Source organism: Sus scrofa, chromosome 7, assembly GCF_000003025.6.
Source record: "Sus scrofa isolate TJ Tabasco breed Duroc chromosome 7, Sscrofa11.1, whole genome shotgun sequence".
Lineage (NCBI taxonomy): Eukaryota > Metazoa > Chordata > Mammalia > Artiodactyla > Suidae > Sus > Sus scrofa.
The window spans coordinates 46,118,216-46,138,349 of record NC_010449.5 but is presented as its reverse complement, the minus strand read 5'-3'; positions in this window follow the sequence as shown (position 1 = coordinate 46,138,349).

The window sequence follows — 20,134 nt, the reverse complement described above, 5'->3', positions numbered from 1 at the left end:
GAGCTGTAGCCACCGGCCTATGTCAGAGCCACAGCAACGGGGGATCTGAGCCGCATCTGTGACCTACACCACAGCTCACGGCAATGCTTACCCCACTGAGCAAAGCCAGGGATCGAACCCGCAACCTCATGGTTCCTAGTCAGATTCGTTAACCACTGCGCCATGACGGGAACTCCTGTGTACATATACTTTTGTGTTTATTTGTTATTTTTATTTTATTTCATGTATTTTTTGTCTTTTTAGGGCTGCACCTGAGGCATATGGAAGTTCCCAGGCTAGGGGTTGAATCAGTGCTGCAGCTGCCAGCCTACACCACAGACACAGCAACACCAGATCAAAGCCACCTCTGTGACCTACACCAAAGCTCATCACAGCCACAGCAACACCGGGTCCTTAACCCACTAAGTGAGGCCAGGGATCAAACCTGAATCCTCATGGATACCAGTCAGGTTTGTTACCACTGAGCCACAACGGGAACTCCTCTTTCCTACTTTTAAATTTAACATTATATCACAAAGCACTCTTTTCACATATTATTACACAGTATTCCATTTTTAACGTTAGTATTACATTCTCTTCATTTGCTGTTGGATCTTTCTCTCTCTCTTTTTTTTTTTTTTTCAGCCATGCCCAAATAAACAAACCTAAATGTCCAACAATAGAAGGTTTCAAAAATGATTGGAGGAAGTTCTCTTGTGGCACAGTGGGTTAAGGATCTGGTGTTGTCACTGCCATGGCACAGGTTCCTTCCCCCCTCATGGTTCCTAGTCGGATTCGTTTCTGCTGGGCCACAATGGGAACTCCATGTTTATTTTTATTACAGAGTACATCTTACATAAAATGTACTGTCTTCCTTCGGATGGCTATCTTCTTCAATGGAATTAGCTGATTTTATAAATCTTGCATAGTCAGGAAAAGGATGGGAATATCTATCCTGAGGCCCCATGGTATCTGTTACCAAAGTGCTTTACAAAAAAAAATGATAGCAATTTATCCTGCTGCATCGAGGAAATTTCGGCATAATCTCCCCATCATTAGAAATTATCACTATAAAATTTGCTGGGAGTTTCATAAATGTAAACTAGTACCTCACTACTGGGAGTTCCCATCATGGCTCAGCGGTTAGCAAACCCAACTGGTATCCATGAGGACGCAGGTTTGATCCCTGGCCTTGCTCAGTGGGTTAAGAATCTGGTGTGGCCATGAGCTGTGGCGTAGGTCTCAGATGTGGCTTGGGTCCTGTGTTGCTATGGCTCTGGCCTAGGCTGGCGGCTACAGCTGATTGGACCCCTAGCCTGGGAACCTCTATGTGCTGTGGGTGTGGCCCTAAAAAGACAAAAAAAAAGACAAAAAAAGTACCTCATTATTGTACTACTTTGTATTTGGTACCTTTTCTGCAAATTGTGGCTGAGATTGTCATGTTTATTGTTATTGGAATTTCCTCTTGTGTGTTAACGTTCGTGGGAATATTGACCACATTTTTATAAATTGGAAGGCACACTCTCACCTCCATCACCAATTTAGAAGAGAAGTGAAAGGATTTCTGATGAGTAAAATTCAAGTAGAAGCAACTTCCTAATCTGTTGGAAAGAGCATGCGACTCGGAGTCACTGAATGTAGCCTTGAGTTCTGGCTGAGTCAGTTACTATTTGTGTTGTTTTGAAAAGGTTTTAGACTATCAATGGAAAGACCTCAAAGTAGGCCAGATCCTACCTATTCTGATTCCCTCCCATTTTTTCTTCCCAAAGAAAGTTGAAAATGACAGAAAACAAAAATGGAAACTGTTCAGAAGGCTTTCAGTCTCCCCTGAGGCTCAACAAGATGCTATATCGAGCAATACCCAGAAATACCCACATTACTTCTGCCCTCCACTTGGAAGGTGGGCTCTTCAACTCTCTGCATCATCCAGGGCGCTGGGGCTGGCCAACACACTTCACTTAGTCTTGGGCAGTGGGTGTTTGGTGATACAAAGGTTGGTGGGCATCTGAAGTGGACACTTTGCTGGCAGAACAGAGAACTAGGCCAAGGTGGGAAGGTGTTCTGACCTAAAAACATTACTTCATGTTCAGTGGTCTCAAAACATTTACGAGAAAGAGAGCTGGCTGACGTTAATGCCAGATGACATTAACAGACACTTTGCAAATGATAGTTATTGTAGCCTATTTAGGATTAGGGTTATTAGTTTTTCTTTACTTTTTTCAACAAACATTTATTGAGGCACTAAGCTAAGTGCTGGAAATACAGAAAGGAATGAAACAGCTCCTGCCATCAAGGGAGATCATAACTTAACAATGGAGACCACCACTTAAAGGATTATAACTACAACATGTAATCATAACTAGAAGACAGTGTGGTAACCACAGCTGTCAAAGTATACGCAATGATGTTTTCTTGTTGTGAATTGTGTGTTTTATAATTTTAGTGTTCTTCTAAAAACATCTTGTACTTCTGATTATAAATCAAAATAGAGAAATTAGAGGCTGAAAACTTGGAAAAGAGGAGGCCAAAATATCACGATCGGAAAGTGATAAAACCACATATCTGAAAAACCCAAGAGAATCTACTAAAAAACTACTATAAACAATAAGAGAATATAGTAAGGTGGTTGCATTCAAAATTAACATAGAAATAATTAACCTTCATAACGTAAACAACTAGTCAGAAATACACAGAAAAGACCCCACTTACAAAAAAATTTTTTAAAGATAAAACAGCTAGGTACAAATTTAACTATAGCTAAATAATACCTACATAAATAAAACTTTGGAACACCAGGGAGGAACACAAAAGATAATTTGAACAAGAGGAAAGCCAAAGCACATTCTGGGAGAAGATGATGACTTGGTGTCAAAAATATTTCTATTTGTTTGTTTGTTTTTGTCCTGGTCCATGTATTGCAGAAGTTCCTGGGCCAGGAATCGAACCCGTGACATAGCAGAAACAGAGCCATAGCAGTGACAACCCTGGATCCTTAACCCTCTGAGCCATGAGGGAACACCAATATGTCTGTTCTCTCTAAATTAATGTATGAATTTAATCCAGTCGCCTCCACCCTGATTTATTTAGCAAGCTGATCTAGAATTTATATAGAAAGAGAAGCAAACGAGAGGAATGAGGAAAATTTTGAAGTTAGGGAGAAGGGACCAGCCCTAGCATATATTGAAATGTATTATAAAATTATAATTTTAAAAACAGTATACTACTAGTATATGAAGAAATGGATCAATGGAGCAGAATAGAGAGGTCCAGGAATGGATTCAAATACCTATGGAATTGTATATATAATATAGGTGGCAAAGAGATGCATATGTCAATATGTGGAGTTGGGAAGGCAGTGTGGTAGATGCCTGGTGGACCAGCCACATGTCCCCTTCAGGACAAGGCACTGCTGCTCCCAGATGCTGGGAGTGTTGTTTGCTGAAAGCTCCTGGCTGAGCTCTTCCCCAGGAATTGCTCTCAGCCAAAGGGAGCAGTTTCACCCCAAACTATACCCCCAGATCATTCATATCCAAGGACTGGCTGGCTGATGCGAGGGTACAATGCCTGGCCCTCTTCATTTAAGAGAGCTTTGAAAGGCTATTCCTGGTCCAGAGCTTGTGGAATTAATTGGCTGAAGCTTCGTTGATGTTGCATCTCAATTCAATTTCTCCTCTGCCCAATTTTGCCTCTTCACTCCCTTACAGTGTGATTCCTGGGTGCACTGCCCAGCAAACTTCTTGCACTCTTGTTGGATGCAAACCTCACATATTTAACTAGAATAAATTTCAGCTGAATCAAGGCTTCAACTGTAAAATTTTTAAAAATTAAACTAGAAGACACTAGAGGAAAAAAAATTTATATCCTTGGTTGGTTTAAGTATTAGAATCCATTAAAAAAAAAAGGTGGATACTACTCAGCCATAAAAAAGAACAAAATAATGCCATTTGCGGCAACATGGATGGAATCAGAGACTCTCATACTAAGTGAAGTGAGTCAGAAAGACAAATATCATATGATATCACTTATATCTGGAATCTAATATACAGCACAAATGAAACTTTCCACAGAAAAGAAACTCATGGACTTGGAGAATAGACCCCTAGCCTTCCATATGCTGCAGGTGTGGCCTTAAAAAAACATGAACGCCCCCCCGCCAAAACCCAGCATGTCTTTGACCTGGAAATTCTGCTGCCAAGAATTTATTCTACAGACTTACTGTACTTAATGATATATTGCAGTTATTCATTGCAGTGTTTCTGTAATAATAAAAGTTTGATACCTGAAATGGATACAATGTTCTATCTCAATTAAAAAATTTTAAAAGTATAAGTAGATAAAAATTTGGAAAAAATCTGAAAACTCATCAACAGAGACTATGTTAAAACTTTTTAAAAGAAGAAAATAATCTGGAACCCAGAAGATATGTGTCTGGGGATTTGTAATGAATTTCACCTTCTCGAGGGGGAACCCGAGTGTCTGAGAAGTTTCGAGAGTAGTTGGGTAAATAGATGAAGCTAGTGACCGGAACCATGATTGGAATGACCACTCCTTGGCTCGGGGAGTTGAGTCCTGTCTAAATGAGCCAAGGGCTAGAAGGGTCTTTCTGAAAGAACTATAAGAACTTGATGGTTAGGACTAGGAAAACTGAAAAGATAGGCCAATTAATTCTGAAGAGTTTCATCGATCCACACAAGGACTGGCACACGAATGTTCATAGCAGTATTACTCACAGTGGCTCCTAACTGGAAGCAACCTAAATGCTTGTTAAAGGTCGTGAATGGATAGGAGTTCCCATTGTGGCTCAGTGGTTAACGAACCCGACTAGTACCCACGAGGACTCGGGTTTGATCCCCGGCCTTGCTCAGTGGATTAAGGATCTGGCGTTGCCGTGAGCTGTGGTGTAGGTTGCAGACATGGCTCGGATCCCGAGTTGCTGTGGCTCTGGCGTAGGCTGGAAGCTACAGCTCTGATTCCCCCCCTCACCTGGGAAGCTTCATATGTGCTGGGTGTGGCCCTAAAAAAAGACAAAAGCCAAAAAAAAAAAAAAATTTGTGAATGGATAGACAAACTGTGTGACATCCATACACTGGAAAACAATTCCGCATTAAAAATGAAACAACTATAGATGAATCTCGAAAAAACTTAGGCTCAGTGAAGCCAGCCACAAGAGACCAAACAGTGTGTGATCCCATTGATATGAAACATCCACAGAAAGCAAACTATGGAAATAGAAATCAGATTCGTGGCAGAGGAGAGATGACAGTGATTCGTGGCAAGGCTGCACCAGGGATCTTACTGGGGTGATGACATGTTCTAAAGCTAGTTTATGCTGATGGCTGCACGATATGATAAATCTACTTAAAAATCATTGAATTGTGGCAGTTCACTTGTGGTACAGAGGGTTAGGGATCTAGCATTGTCACTGCTAGCAGCTTGGGTCTCTGCTGTGGTACAGGTTCAGTCCCTGGCCTGAGAACTTCCACATGACAAGAGCATGGCCAAAAAAAAAAAAAAAAAATCATCAATTTGTGCTCTTGATAGGCAAAAATGCCTCAGTAAAATTATTTTTAAAAAATTCCAGCAGAGGATGGTGTCTACTTTGGTGTTTGGGGTAAACCTTTAGAGTGAAGAGGCTCAGTTGAGGCCTTTTTCTTCTTCTTCCAGCTCATATTTTTGGTTTTTTGGTGGCACTCAGGGTCTGTTGAAGTTCCTGGGCCAGAAGTCGAACTAGCACCACAGCAGTCACCCCACCAGCCATAGCAGCAACAATGCCAAACCCTTAACTCACTGAGCCATGAGGGAACTCCTCATACTTTGTTTGCTGCCAGCAAGAATCAGCATTCCTCACAAGGAATGGTGGGTCCCTGAAAGGGTTGGGAAGACAGTAGGGTTGAGGAACCTGAGATGTCAGAGAGTATCCTGCTGCAGAAGGAGAAAGAAAATAGGAAAGGGCTGGGTTAATGCAGGATGGCCCGAGCCCTGCTGGGGAACCCCGGGGAGCTTGAGAACGAAGACCCTTCCCCTGACAGGACTCAGGGCTGGAGCAGTGAAGGATAAACCCAAGCTGAGGTCAGAAGGGAGCACATTCTGCCAGACAGACAAGGAAATGGATTCCAAGTATGCCTGAGAGTTGGTGAAGTCTCCAGCCTGGATGGTCTTCTTCCTGGTGGCCAGGTGTGATGGAGGGAGCCACTCAGGTCCCAAACCTGGAGACATGATGCTACAGAGACAAGACTACTACTGACATGTGCCCTTGAGAGACAAACTCAGAATGGATGGAGCAGGAGATGCTTAGAGGTCCCTAAGATGGTGCTCAGTCCGTTAATTTCGTTACAGTTGATTCTTGAACAACTTGGGCACCTACCCTCCTGCAGTCAAAAATCCACATATAATTTATAGTTGGATCTTTTTTTTTTTTTTTTTTTGCTTTTTAGGGCTGTACTCATGGCATATGGAGATTCCTAGGCTCCCAGGCTAGGGGTCGAATTGGAGCTGTAGCTGCCGGCCTATGCCACAGCCACAGCAATGCAGGATCTGAGCCGCATCTGGGATCTACACCGCAGCCCATGGCAACGCCAGAACCTTAACCCACTGAACAAGGCCAGGGATCAAACCTGCGTCCTCATGCATGCCAGTCAGATACGTTAACCGCTGAGCCACGATGGGAACTCCCATATAGTTGGCTCTTCACATCAATGGATTCCACCAACCTCAGATCATGTAGGACTCTAACATTTACCAGTGAAAGGAATTCATGTATATGTGGACCCACACAGTTCAAACCCACGTTGTTCAAGGGTCAACTGTATTCTGTGGCTGGTTCTGTGATGTTCTAGTAAGACAGAGAGGTTGGCCAGCGAGCCATACTGATACTCACACTCCAAGGGCATTGCTGAGGGACCAACAGGTAAGAGAGAGGTATGAAGGGGACTGGAGAGCATTGAGAGACTGCAGTCCTTGTGAGTAAAAACACTAAGAAGGAAAGAAGGCCAGGATGCCACAGAACAGGAACAAGGCAAGGCATGGTGGCTCCATCACAGACTGAATTCTAATCCCAGGCTACCTCTCTCTATTTATGTATTTGTCCTTGAAGAAGCCACACAACCTTTCAGATCTTCAGCTTTCTCATTTGTAAAACAGAGAGACAGCAGTACCTTCTGCACACAGTTCTCATGTGGATGAAAAGATATACAGCATCTAAGTGTTTGGCCCAATCCCAGGCACATAGTGTCTGCTCAGTAAGTGCTGAGATTCTGTGCTATTACTGCTCTCTCTTCTTGTCTGAAAAGTAGCGAGATGGTGCAAGGGGGGACATCCTCTTTCACAAGCAGCAAATGACAGTGAAACCACATTTCCAAGAGAAAATGGTAAGTTAGACCTCAAGGGCATGAGCCAACCAAGACTTGGGTGTCCTAAGACCATCATTTTTCACCCTGTCTCTCTAATCCTGAAGCCAGCCAAAGTAAAGGCATTTTGGTGACTTCTGTCAACCACCAGCAGAGGGGACAAAGGTGCCTTCTGCTCTGGTGGGAGGAAGAATTAATGAGCTGTTTTGTGTTGCAACCTTCTCAGTCAGAATGTCAGGATTGGCTCCTTGCCTTGCTCCTGAACTGCTGCCAATAACCCATTTTAATGGATTTAATCCATTAAATTTAATCCCTCTTAAATTCTTAAAAGTGGCCTCAATGACTGTGAGAGTTTGGGAGGCAACTTTTGAACCTTAAATGTGCACAAATAAATTAGGTGTTTATTTAATATTGGGCCTGTTCGTCTGTATTTGTCATACAACAGATAGGATACATGCATTATTTACAGTGTCCTGGGGATTCAATTTCCTAAGATTTATGAGATGGTGGATGTGTTTGTACTTGAGTTAAATTATAAACGGTGGTCATCATCTATCATGTAAACTTAATATAAACCTCAAGGCCATGCTTTCCCATTTTTATAGCCAAGTAATGCCTTTATCTCTCAAAATCATGCCAAGGTCACCAAACTGTGTCCTGGCTTAGCCAGGACATTTTCTTTCTAGTAGGTGGTCCACAAGGAAGGCCACTGAACCTAAATTTCATCAGGGATGTCAGTGCTTTTTTTTTTTTTTTTGGCTGTGCCTGCAGCACAGAAAAGTTCCTGGACCAGGGGTCGAACCCTTGTCACAGCAACAATGCAAACCACAGCAGTGACAATGCCAGATCCTTAACCCACTGAGCCACCAGGGAATTCCAGTCATGTCTGTTATGCAATGTTATCTCTTAGCCTATCTTCCGCACTCTGGAAAATTCTATGACTTTGCCAATATTTAAAAAATAAATCCCGCGTTGCTGTGGCTCTGGCTTAGGCCGGTGGCTACAGCTCCGATTCAACCCCTACCCTGGGAACCTCCATATGCCGCTGGAGCGGCCCAAGAAATAGCAACAACAACAACAACAACAATAACAACAACAACAAAAAGACAAAAGACAAAATAAATAAATAAATAAATCCCTTAGCCAGTGTTGGCTTCTATGGCTTACTATAGAGAATCCTGACTGATATATACTTTTTATCCATCAGTTTTTTCATGTAAAAATCGAATAGTGTTAAACATTACTAACCCTAAATTGGGTACTAAAATGTTAAGTAAGTAGTCTAATTGTCTTTCTTGCAAATAATTACCAAGAAAATTACTGCACATTTAATGAAATTAGGCCACTCTGCTTCTTCTATTTTCTTTCCAAGAAATCTGCATGTCTTAAAATAGGAAAAAATAATGTCTTTGAGTGAGTTGGAAAGCCATCTTTTTTTTAAAAAAAAAAAACAGCTGTGAAGTATTTTGGTAGTAAAAACATTATAACTTGAATGCTATGGATATTGAAATCTTAATAAAAGAGGAATTATTTTTAAAAATTTTGAGAAACTTTGATCTTCTAGGAAGAAAGATGATAAAAATATATGCTGTTCTTATTTGAAGATGTTACTATTGGAGTTCCCTGGTGGCTCAGTGGTATAAGGATCTGGTATTGTCACTGCTGTGGCTCTGTTATTGCTGTGGCGAGGGTTCGATCACTGGCCAAGGAACTTTCGCATGCCACGAGCATGGCCAAAGAAAGAAAGATGTTACTATAGACATGTAAGAGACTTAGACACATGTCCATACCCAGCTGCAAGAGACAGCATGAGACGTAGGTTTTGTCCCAAGGAGCCATGTGTCCAGCAATCACCGAGGTCTGCTCTAAGAATAAAGGAGAAAATGGACATATAGATCTTCGCCCCATGGGTTTCTTCCATGTCAAAAATACAAACAAGACTGTAATTTTATTTATTTATTTATTTTTGTCTTTTTAGGGCTGCACCTGCAGCATATGGAGATTCCCAGGCTAGGGGTCGAATCGAAGCTACGGCTGCTGGCCTACACCACAACCACAGACAGCAATGCCAGATCCGAGCCGTGTGTGCAACCTACCACAGCTCATGGCAACGCTGGATCCTTAACCCACTGAGCTAGGCCAGGGATCGAACTTGAATCCTCACAGACACTACATCAGGTTCTTAACCCGCTGAGCCACAGTAGGAACTCCTAACATTATCTTTTTTTTTTTTTTTTTTTTTTTTTTTTGCTTTTTAGGGCCACACTCGTGGCATATGGAAATTCCCAGGCTAGAGGTCGAATCGGAGCTACAGCTGCTGGCCTACACCACAGCCACGCAACTCGGGATTTGAGCCATGTCTGAGACCTACACCACAGCTCGTGGCAATGCTGGATCTACGACCCACTGAGCAAGGAGGATGCAGGGATCAAACCTGCATCCTCATGGATTCTAGCTGGATTCATTTCCACTGCGCCGTGAAGGGAACTCCTCAAGGTCATTTTAGTATCAGCTTTTTGTAAGCATTTTTCTCATCTCACCAGAGCTGTTTCAAAGAGAAACGTTTAAAGACCTAGACAAGATGTGGAAATATATCAATTCATGCTCAGTACTCAGAAACACTATCTCATTCATTCTTCACTATTATCTGACAATCTAATAATAAAAGTAGCTATTATTATTTCTACTTTACAAACGGGCAAACTGAAGCTCAGAGAATTGGATCACTTAGCCTGAAATTGTACTGCTGGAAAATGATGGGATCTGGATTTGTATCCAGGACTTTCTGGCTCCCATATCAGAACACCAGCTTCCCTGCTCCAACTTTTATGATACTGAATACACATCATACGGAAACAGTAGTAAGATACTGAAGCACAGAATGAGTGGGGGTATTGTAAGAGAATGCATGCCTGTCTTTGAATGAGCTATGTGTCCAAGCTTGGACCAGTGCCAGCTGGGGTACTAGTAGAATTTATACATGAGAAGATTGTTGGCAGGTTTCCAGGGACTGTGGAGCCAGGGAGGGGTGCCAGAGGACTGTAGATAGGTACACACTGTTCCAATTTGGGAAGAAGGGAAGACAGTTGATTCTGTAAACTCTAAGTGCCAGTCCTGGGCAAAGTTCTTGAAGGGCAAATTGTACACATAAAAAGGAGGAGGCAAATAACTAGTAGGCACCAGGAAGTTTTCTGTGAGAAAGGAGGAGAAATTTCAGATGAATTTCACCGTGACTTTTTTTTCTTTTTTGATAGGTTCAGAGACAAATGTCTTTATTGAGACAATGCCTTTTGCTTATTATAATGAGCAAGGATGTGCAGATTAGAGGATATGGATTCATAACAAGTTGAAAATCCATTTTTCTCAAATTAATAAGGAATTTAAAATTTCATCATTTCCAGGAAAAAAAAAGTGATTTTTTGGTTATTTATTTTAAAAAATGGAGACAAATGCAGATTTACATGTAAGAAATAAAACAGATTCTCTGTACACTACCCAGCTTTCTCCAGCGGTTATATTTTGAAAAACTATAGTACTATAGTACGATCAGGTTATTGACACTGATATAATCCATTAAATTTACAACCTCATTCTGATTTCCCCAGTTTTACTTGTATTCATTTGTGTGTATGTATTAAATTCTATACAACTTTATTGCCTATTCACCACTGCAATCAAGGTACTGAATAGCTTCGACTGAAAAATCACTTTTAATGGAGGAGAGGGAATTTTAATTAAGCCTTAGAGGACAAAGGCAGGGAAAGAATATTTCAGAAGAAAAAAGAGCAAAAAAGAAAATCAGAGGCATGGATGAGTATGGGAGGAGAGGAGAGGCACCAGCTTTCTCAAAGGGAAGGACTGCTAATTACACAAGAGGTAATGAAGTTAAGTCAGATAAGAGGCACAGACGCATTATAAATGGCCTCAACATCAGGGCCCACATCACTTTATTCATTTATTTCTGGCAGAAATGAGGAAGTTCCACAAGCAGAGATAGAACTTGTGCCACAGCAGGAACCAGAACTGCAGCAGTGACAATGCTGGATCCTTAACCTGCTGAGCCACCAGGGATCTCTCACTTGTATTTAAAAATAGTACACCACCTAACTCTCAGACAGCATTCAGAGTCATCCCTGTGGCCAATGGCACAAAGAGATATCCATGTTATTGCACTTGCTATTCCTTGTGCACAAAACATTCTTCTCCAGATACTCAGGTCTGGCTCCACCTCATTATTCAGATCTGTTTATACGTCACCTCCACAGGGAAGCCTTCCCTGATTACTCATCCTAGAGTGCCCAATTTTCTCACTCTGCTCCACCTCCCTGCTTTATTTTTTTCATAGCATTTATTTTTTTTAAGTCTTACGTTTCATTGCTTATTATTCCTTATTTTTTTAAAAAAATCTTACATACATGTTTTGAAGCTTATTATATTCATAAAGCGTGTATGCTTTATGAGAAAAGAAATCTTTACCATTTTGGTTATAGCTGTATCCCACTGTGGAGCACAGCACCAGCACACAGTAGTGCTTCATAGTTGTGGAAGGAATAAACAGAATGCCTGTAGAAGTTGTGGCATCCTTGGTCTTGCATCCCTCCTCCTATTTTTCCTTCCTAGTCTTTCTGACTTTGTGGGACCAGAACACACAAATAAATGGAGAAGACTGTCATTACTCCTCTGCAGGCTTCCCAAATCTCCTTTCGAACCATACAGAAAGTATGTGTTGAGTACTGAGAGGATAGAAGGGTATTATGTATTCATGTGTGACCAGGCCAAAAAAGCCATTCACTGATTCACAGATTTTGTACCCACACTAGGTACTAGGCAGGAGCCAGAGAGACCGTAGCTTCAAAGAGCTCAGGGTCCAGTGTGGGAGGCAGGTGTGGAAAGGGAATGTCACCTACTGTTCTAGAAAACAACCAACGCTGCCCATCAGCAAGCCACCAGCCACTGCAGCCCCCAGCGACGGGGCATCCTTTGGGGAACTCAGGATATAGAAAAGCAGGGTACTGGCCCTAGATAGTTAAGGTGCATATCAAAGGAGTATTTTCAATGAGCTCAGGCTCTTGTTGCATCTTCCTATATACACAAAAGCACTAAAATCATTAACTTGAGGTGTCTGTTTCTGTGACTAACAGTAATCTTTTGGTGTTTGACTACATTTTTTTTTCTCCTAGCAAAAACTCTTATATGTCCTGGCTCCTCACTTAGCTCCTTGGAGCATCTCCTTAGGGTATCTCAGAGGTTGTGTCCCGGGCTATAGTCCTCAGTAAGTTCCCTGAATAAAACTTAAATTCAACCTCCCAGGTTATCCATTTTTCCTCAGTTGACACAGGCAATGAAAAGCACAACAATGGAGGAAAGAACTAGGGGCACACTGCAGCCACTTAACATCTGAGTCAGGAAAGGATGCAGAGGAGGAAGCACTGAGATTGGGACTGGAAACAAGAGTATTTCCTGGGGAATCAATCAGAATGAGGGCAACTTTACATACTCAGGAAGATAACTCTACCCCTCCCCCTAACAGTTTTCTTTTGTTTTTTCCCTCCCTTTTTCTCTGGTGTTTCTTCTTCTTCTTCTTTTTTTTTTCTTCCTTTTTGCCACCCTGTGGCATACGGAGCTCCCAGGCCAGGTATCAGATCTGAGCTGCAGCTGTGACCTACACCACAATGCCAGATTGTGTGGCAATGCCAGATCCTTTAACCCACTGTGCAGGACCGGGAATCGATCCTGCATCCTGTAGCAGCCAATCCTGTTGCATCACAGCTGAAACTCCCTTCTTCCTTCCTATCATACAGTAATTTCTGAACATCTGTCTTTCTGGAAAGATACAAAAAGGCAGATTCCATTCCCTAGCTTCAAGGTGTTTCAAGGAACAGACACCTGAATTCCCACTCTAGAATCACATTCTGGGTTCAAATCCCAGCTCAAGCAGCTCACTAGCTTTGTGAACTGTGAAAGGAACTTGACCTCTCTAAGCATCCATCAGCTTCCTCTTCCACAAGATGGGGGTATCGACAGTACTAACCTCACAGTTCCTTGTGTACTGTAAATACTCAGTACAGAGATGTTATTATATTACTTTCAATGAATGATTAAAAGTCATGGGACTAGAAGAGGGAAAGAACAAAACACAGGATACCAGTGGCAATCACAAGCATATCCTTTCACAGGTCTTCTGATATTCTTTTACAGACTCCTTTTTATTTATGCTGATGAAGTAAAATTTAACTGTCTATGGCCAAATTCACTTCCTTTTCTGGTCAGTCCGTTTCCATAGGTTTTATACCAATTGAGGGCTTCCACTTGTTTTCCCCAAATATTTTCTCATGACTTGGAAGAGGGCAGGTCAAGGTCCCAAAGCGTCCCTGTGAAGTATGAAGTACGAGAGAGGCGGAGAAGAGGAGGGTCAGCCATATGGGGAGGAGTGCTCCCAAGAAGCAGAGGAGTGGAGCAGAGGTCCACTCTCAAATGCCCGCATGGACCGGACAGGAGCTTGTAAATCTGGTTTGGTAAGGACTCCATCTAAGGTATCCATTAACTGTGTTTTGCTAATGTGTGGGGAGTAAAGGGCCAGCACTGATGGAAAGAATGAAACTTTCGATCCCCTTGAAGTTGGAAGTCCAGATTGTTGTCAGACAGCTCCAAGTATTTTAATGTTAGCAACTACTTTTAAAAAAACTAAAAGAAAATAAGTCTACCAACAGGCTGAGTTTACCAGGCCATGAGCCTGGCCTTTGAGAGTGTTCAATGGCCCAGGGGCAAGGAGCCTCCCAATCATCTACACTGGACCCTGGAAGCCACACAGCTGGGTGTAGATGCAACATAACTAGAATCGCTCTGACAAAGCCTGAGTATTTTCCCTGTTACAGGATGAATTTAAGCACTTATTTCTCTAACAGTCTAAATCCTGTAGTGACCAACTTCTTGCACCAAGACTATCACTTCTGTGAACTTTGTTTTGTAATCAATCACTCGGGGAAACCTTTAATGCAAAGAGAGGAAGTGAGAAGCCAGAACCTCTAGGTTTTGTTTTGTAGGGGTTTTTGTTTGTTCTTTACTTAAAGTTCTTTTATTTTTTATTTATTTATTTATTTATTTATTTGTCTTTTGTTGTTGTTATTTCTTGGGCCACTCCCGCGGCATATGGAGGTTCCCAGGCTAGGGGTTGAATCGGAGCTGTTGCCACCGGCCTACGCCAGAGCCACAGCAACGCGGGATCCGAGCCGCGTCTGCAACCTACACCACAGCCCACGGCAACGCCGGATCGTTAACCCACTGAGCAGGGGCAGGGACCGAACCCGCAACCTCATGGTTCCTAGTCAGATTCGTTAACCACTGCGCCACGACGGGAACTCCACTTAAAGTTCTTTTAAATTTCTCTCTTCTCTCCCTTTTCTCTTTTTCATTCTGGCTTTCCCTTGTGAGCACCAAGTTCCCAGAATTCTGCAGAATCCAACTCAGGTGGTCCCTGCCAGGTGACACCCTTGCTCTGGACCAGCCTCTGAAGACCAACTCTCTTTTGTGCAAGGATCTGCTCTCAACTAAGAGCCAGCTTGGAATAAGGGTGATAAACTCACCCACTTCAAGTGTTAATAGCAGCAAGATCAGTGGCCCAGGTATCCCAGGTCTAGGAAGGGTACCTATCATCACGTGCTCCCTCCTGGGGAAAGTATTTGCAGTTCTTTAAAATTTTTAAAGTCAGTCAACTTCCCAGCCTAGGAAGTGCAGGCCCCTCAGCAGGTGGCGGGGAGAGATCTCCCCGGGTGGTCTGGGGAGGGAGACACCGTCCTTCCCACTGAGGGTAAGGGCCGGCAAAGGGGGTCAAACGAGACCTTCGGCGAATTTAGGTAAACAGGCGCGGGTAACTCCGACTCGTTTTGAAACATTTTTGTAAGGTGGATATTTTAAATAGAAAATGTACTTTAAAAAAGTAACTAAGGTAGGCTTGGAGGAAGCGAGGAGCCGGGAAAGGAAGAAGAGGGCGCGGGGAGCAGAAACAGTGAGGAGCGGGGGCAGGAGGAGGAGCAGGAGGGGGGCAGGACCAGAGGAGCGGCGGGGGGAGGGTGGGCGGAGGCGTGGGGGGGGTTAGGAAGAGGAGGAATGGGAGAAATGCGGGGAGGAGGAGTGGCACTCAGACGCGGGTTCGGGTGGGTGTGTGGTCCGCCAGGTCTTGGGAGACAGGATGGGTGCGGGCTGCGGGTGGACACGTCGGGGACCACCGGCTTCCAGTGCTCTGGGGAAGCGGGTGAGTGTCTGCAGGCGGGCTTGGAGGGCGGATCCTGAAGGTCAAATTCGATGAACTGAAGCCCGCGTCCAAATGAATCAGGGAGGCAGGAAAGCTAGGCATTTTAGGTCCGTCTTCGGTTCAGCGGTGGCATCTGCGCTGCAAGGATGTAGTGCAGGTTTTCAAGTCTAACAAAACACCTTTTCCTTTAGAAACCGTGGGAGGCCATGGGGGGAGGTAGGGAGAGAAAAACTTTGGGAGAACCGAGGGATTATGGCAGTTAGTAAAGGGGATCCGGGGGGGCCAGTTTCTGTAAGAGAAGCTTTAAGCCTAAGCAGGGAAAATAAAGTTCTTAAACCGTCTTCCTCCATTTCTCTTCTCTTTCTTCTAAGGTGGGGTGGGGGGAAGGGCGGGTAAGAGCTTTCATTTTTCTCTTTTCACCGACCTATTAATAGACAGAAAGCAACTTACTAGAGTAGAAGCACTTCCTTCCAAAGTAGGTAATGAGATGGGGAGAAAATCAAAGGGAAACTCCATCTTCACCTCCTACACGTCTCGTGGGGTCCAGTGAGACCAGTCTAGGACTGCTCAGAAGAACTTCAAATGATTTGTGAAAAGCCCTGACATCTAAGATGGTAGGGAGTTAGCAGGAGCTCAGAAGGAAGCTGGGAGATGTGAACACCTTACAAAGAGATATTGCTGCAGACAACCGGTCATGATGTCTTACATCAAAGGAAATCTTAAGGCTAAGAAAGCAGAAGAGAAACATGTTTCCTCTTGATCAGTGGGGGTTGGCTACCTTGTCATTTCTTTTTTTTCCTGCTTTTTAGGGCCTTACCCACAGCATATGCAGGTTCCCAGACTAGGGGTCCAATCAGAGCTACAGCTGCTGGCCCATGCCTCAGCCACAGTAACACCAGATAGGAGCCTCGTCTTTGACCTACACCACAGCTCATGGCAACGCTGGATCTTTAACCCACTGAGCAAGGCCAGGGATCGAACCTGAGTCCTCATGGATACTAGTCGGATTCATTCCTGCTGCACCACGACAGGAGCTCCTACCTGTCATTTCTAAGCAGAAGATGCCAAAGTTTAGTGAGAGTAATTTTCTGGACTGGTAGGCAGGGAATATGGTATTACTGTCAGCCCCAAGGTTGTGACAGTGACCTATAAATTCTTTCCCAGACAGAGTTTTAGGAAGTATGTTTAATTACTCTATGAAAGGAATTATGTAAATCATTAAAGGTTTAAGTGCCAAAATATTCAGTCCTACCCAAATCAAGAATCAGCCATGCATAGCAAGCTGACTTTCCAGTTAACAACCTTCCCCCAAGTGCTGATCTAATCAATAACCAACATGAAAATTTCCATCTATGATGTCTATTTCACCTTATCCCCCGTGTCTACTGTAATTCCTAGAACATAATGAGTCTCTGTAAATATGCGTGGAATGCACTGTTGGGTTCATAATATTTCCATATTATATTTATTATCTTGGAGATGAGATCTGAGATGGTAGAGTTTCAGCTATCTTCTCAGCTGACATCTTGTGGGATCTGGCCTTTTAAATTAACCTGAAGATGTTAGCACAGCAAGGGACTTTAGGGTTAGGTTGAGTTAACCTATTTGTTTCACAAGGAGAACACTTGAAAAACAGAGTGGGATGGTAACTTTCCTAAGGTCACACAGCCTATAGAGCTAGGATACAAACACATCATTGATTCCTAGTCCTGTCTAAAAATGGACACCTGCTTTTAGAGGAAGAACAGCCTAAAGAACACATAATACTATGGAAGTGAATTTTCATTAGGGGAAAAGCATCAGGAAAGGCACTGAAGTGGTGTACGTAGAAGTCCTTTGCAGCCTCTTAGTTCCTGTGCTAGGCAGCTCACAAGAGCATTCTGATTGACTTGGCAATGCCAGAACTCTCAGATCTAGAAATAGCCAGCACTGATGTTAAGGTCTATTCTTCCTTGTGGTTGTTCATTCTGAAATCTCTATGGAATAATTCATCTGTCCTTTCTCAGCACTCCTGAAAAACAGGCCCTTCTTCATGACAATGAAGTTGAGATCCAGAGTAAAAATTTTAACTAAAAGCCAGGAAGAGATTGAAAAGAATCTTTTGTCTTCCCCCCACACACCCATCTCTTCCCATGTTTCCTTGCGGGGGTACTGGATGATCAGGGCCAACTAAAACTGAAGGAGTTTAGTTTTTCGGGGCACTCTTTTTTCTTGGCCACACTTGCAGCATGTGAACGTTCCCAGGGATCAAACTCTCATGACAGCAGTGACCTGAGTCATAGCAGTGACAATGCCACGTCCTTAACTGCTAGACCACCAGGGAACTCCACACTCAAAGGCATTTTATCCTGGCTCTTATACTGCTGAGTCTGTAAGAAAATAGGCAGAAGATATGCCGATGTGTGGTTTACACAGATGTAATTACATTCCTGTCCTCCGTGGGTTCATAATGGCAGGCCTGATGTTCATCAGTTAACTCAACACTGAACTTCCTGATACTTACGCCTATCTGAGGGAGAAGGATTTCACAGACCATCATGAGGAAAGGCATACATACCCACAAACCACTCTGCCCAACTCAGCTCAGTGACGTCCCCAACTCCCAAACACACTCTGCTCAGAGGGGGCTGCAAGGCTGCCACACTGTGGCTGAGAGTGAGGAGGCTGCAGTGGATGCCCCAGCCCAGGCCATGCAGGGCCACCTCCATCAGCCATCCTCCATCCCAGGAGGACCCAAGCGGTCACCCATGCCCTGCTTATAGAGCCACTGCATTCCACCCCTTTGGAAGAAAGAGCCTTTCCGACAGGCTCTCCTCAGGCGGCCTCATCTTTGGTAGGACATCTGAGTGGGTAGACTAAGCTCCCAGAGATGAAGGCAGGCCTTCCAGATGTTCAGGAGACATTTTACTATATCTGCAAAAAGCTGGCCCCATATCTTCAAAGGGATGCCGCCCACAAGAAACTGCCTCTCTCGGGCCTCAGAAAGCAGCCTGAGGCTTCTCCCCATGCCTCTGAGGATCTACGGCTGGGTGTGCCTTCCATGACAGGGGGAGGCCATCTGTGCTACCTTTCGGGACCTCCAGAAAAGGTGGCCTGACCTAGAGGATGTGGTGGCGAGGTTATGATGTGCGCTGGGGCTTCTGGAGGCACACACAAAAGAACTCTCTAAACTGCTGTCAGTGTCCTTCCCTAATTCTTCAGGTCATGCTGACCCTGACTTTCATCTCAGCCAAGTGCTTGTCAGCTGCCTGGGATCCAGCCTTAATTCACCTGTGAAGGCAGCACGTCAGCTTTGCCACAGGGCAGATGCAGACACTCTCCAGAAAGAAATGGGGGGGGAGGCATAGGGCCTGTCCTGGTGGGGGTGGCGGAGTGTACAGCCAACCCCTCATCCCTGAGGAGTTGTTTCAACAGGCGCCCTTGGCCGTCTGGGACACTGTGGGGCAGGCCTTCAGGCACTGAGAGGCCAGTGGCAGTGTCCAGGCTAAGGCACTGGGAAGCCAGCGTGCACCTGGGAGGTGGTCACAATCTGTGCACTGACGCAAGGCCTTCTACCTAGATTTGGACCAGAGCCTCCACCCTCGCTATGGCACAGTGGGTGCAGAACCAGCCTGCACAGCGGCCAAGGATGAAGCACAAGGGCCGCTGGGGTTCCTCATGCATCAGATCATCAGACCATCAAGCCTGGTGAGCATCCATCCTGCTTTTTCACTTGAATTTCTCCTTCAGATCTTCTTTCCTTGTTAACCCTTTTTCCATTCCTGAGAATAAAGCACATTCGTTGATGTCTGTAACACTTCAAGGTGCTGTATCTTTTTATTTTTAGTTTTTGGTCTTTTTGTCCTTTTAGGGCTGCACCTGCAGCATATGGAGGTTCCCGGGTTAGGGGTCCAACTGGAGCTGTAGCCGCTGGCCTACGCCAGAGCCACAGCAATACCAGATCCGAGCTTGTGTCTGCAACCTACACCACAGCTCACGGCAATGCTGGATCCTTACCCCACTGAGCGAGGCCAGGGATCGAACCTGCAACCTCATGGTTCCTAGTCGGATTCATTTCCGCTATGCCACAATGGGAACTCCGATGTATCTTTTTATAAAGTGCCTGGAGAGGGCATGCAGGCTGGTTATTCCCAGCCAAAGGGGAACAAATTGTCTGCACTGTCAAAGGAGCCTGAAAGCAACTGGTTACAGGTGCCTGGCTGCTTTACAGCCTGATCTACTCATTTGCCGGCCCCATTTCAAATTTCCTGTGCCCTGCTTTTATCACCCATTAAAGGCACAAACATATATATATATTTATATATTCATATATTTATACTTGTACACAGTCTACCTTCTCTGAACCAATTTTGTTCAAATGATAATCTGGGAGTTGCCTTCATGGCACACTGGAAACAAATCTGACAGGAACCATGAGATTGTGGGTTCGATCCCTGGCCTCATTCAGTGGGTTAAGGATCTGGCGGTGCTGTGAGCTGTGGTGTAGGTCGCAGACATGGCTCGGATCTGATGTTGCTGTGGCTGTGGTATAGGCTGAAGCTGTAGCTCCAATTGGACT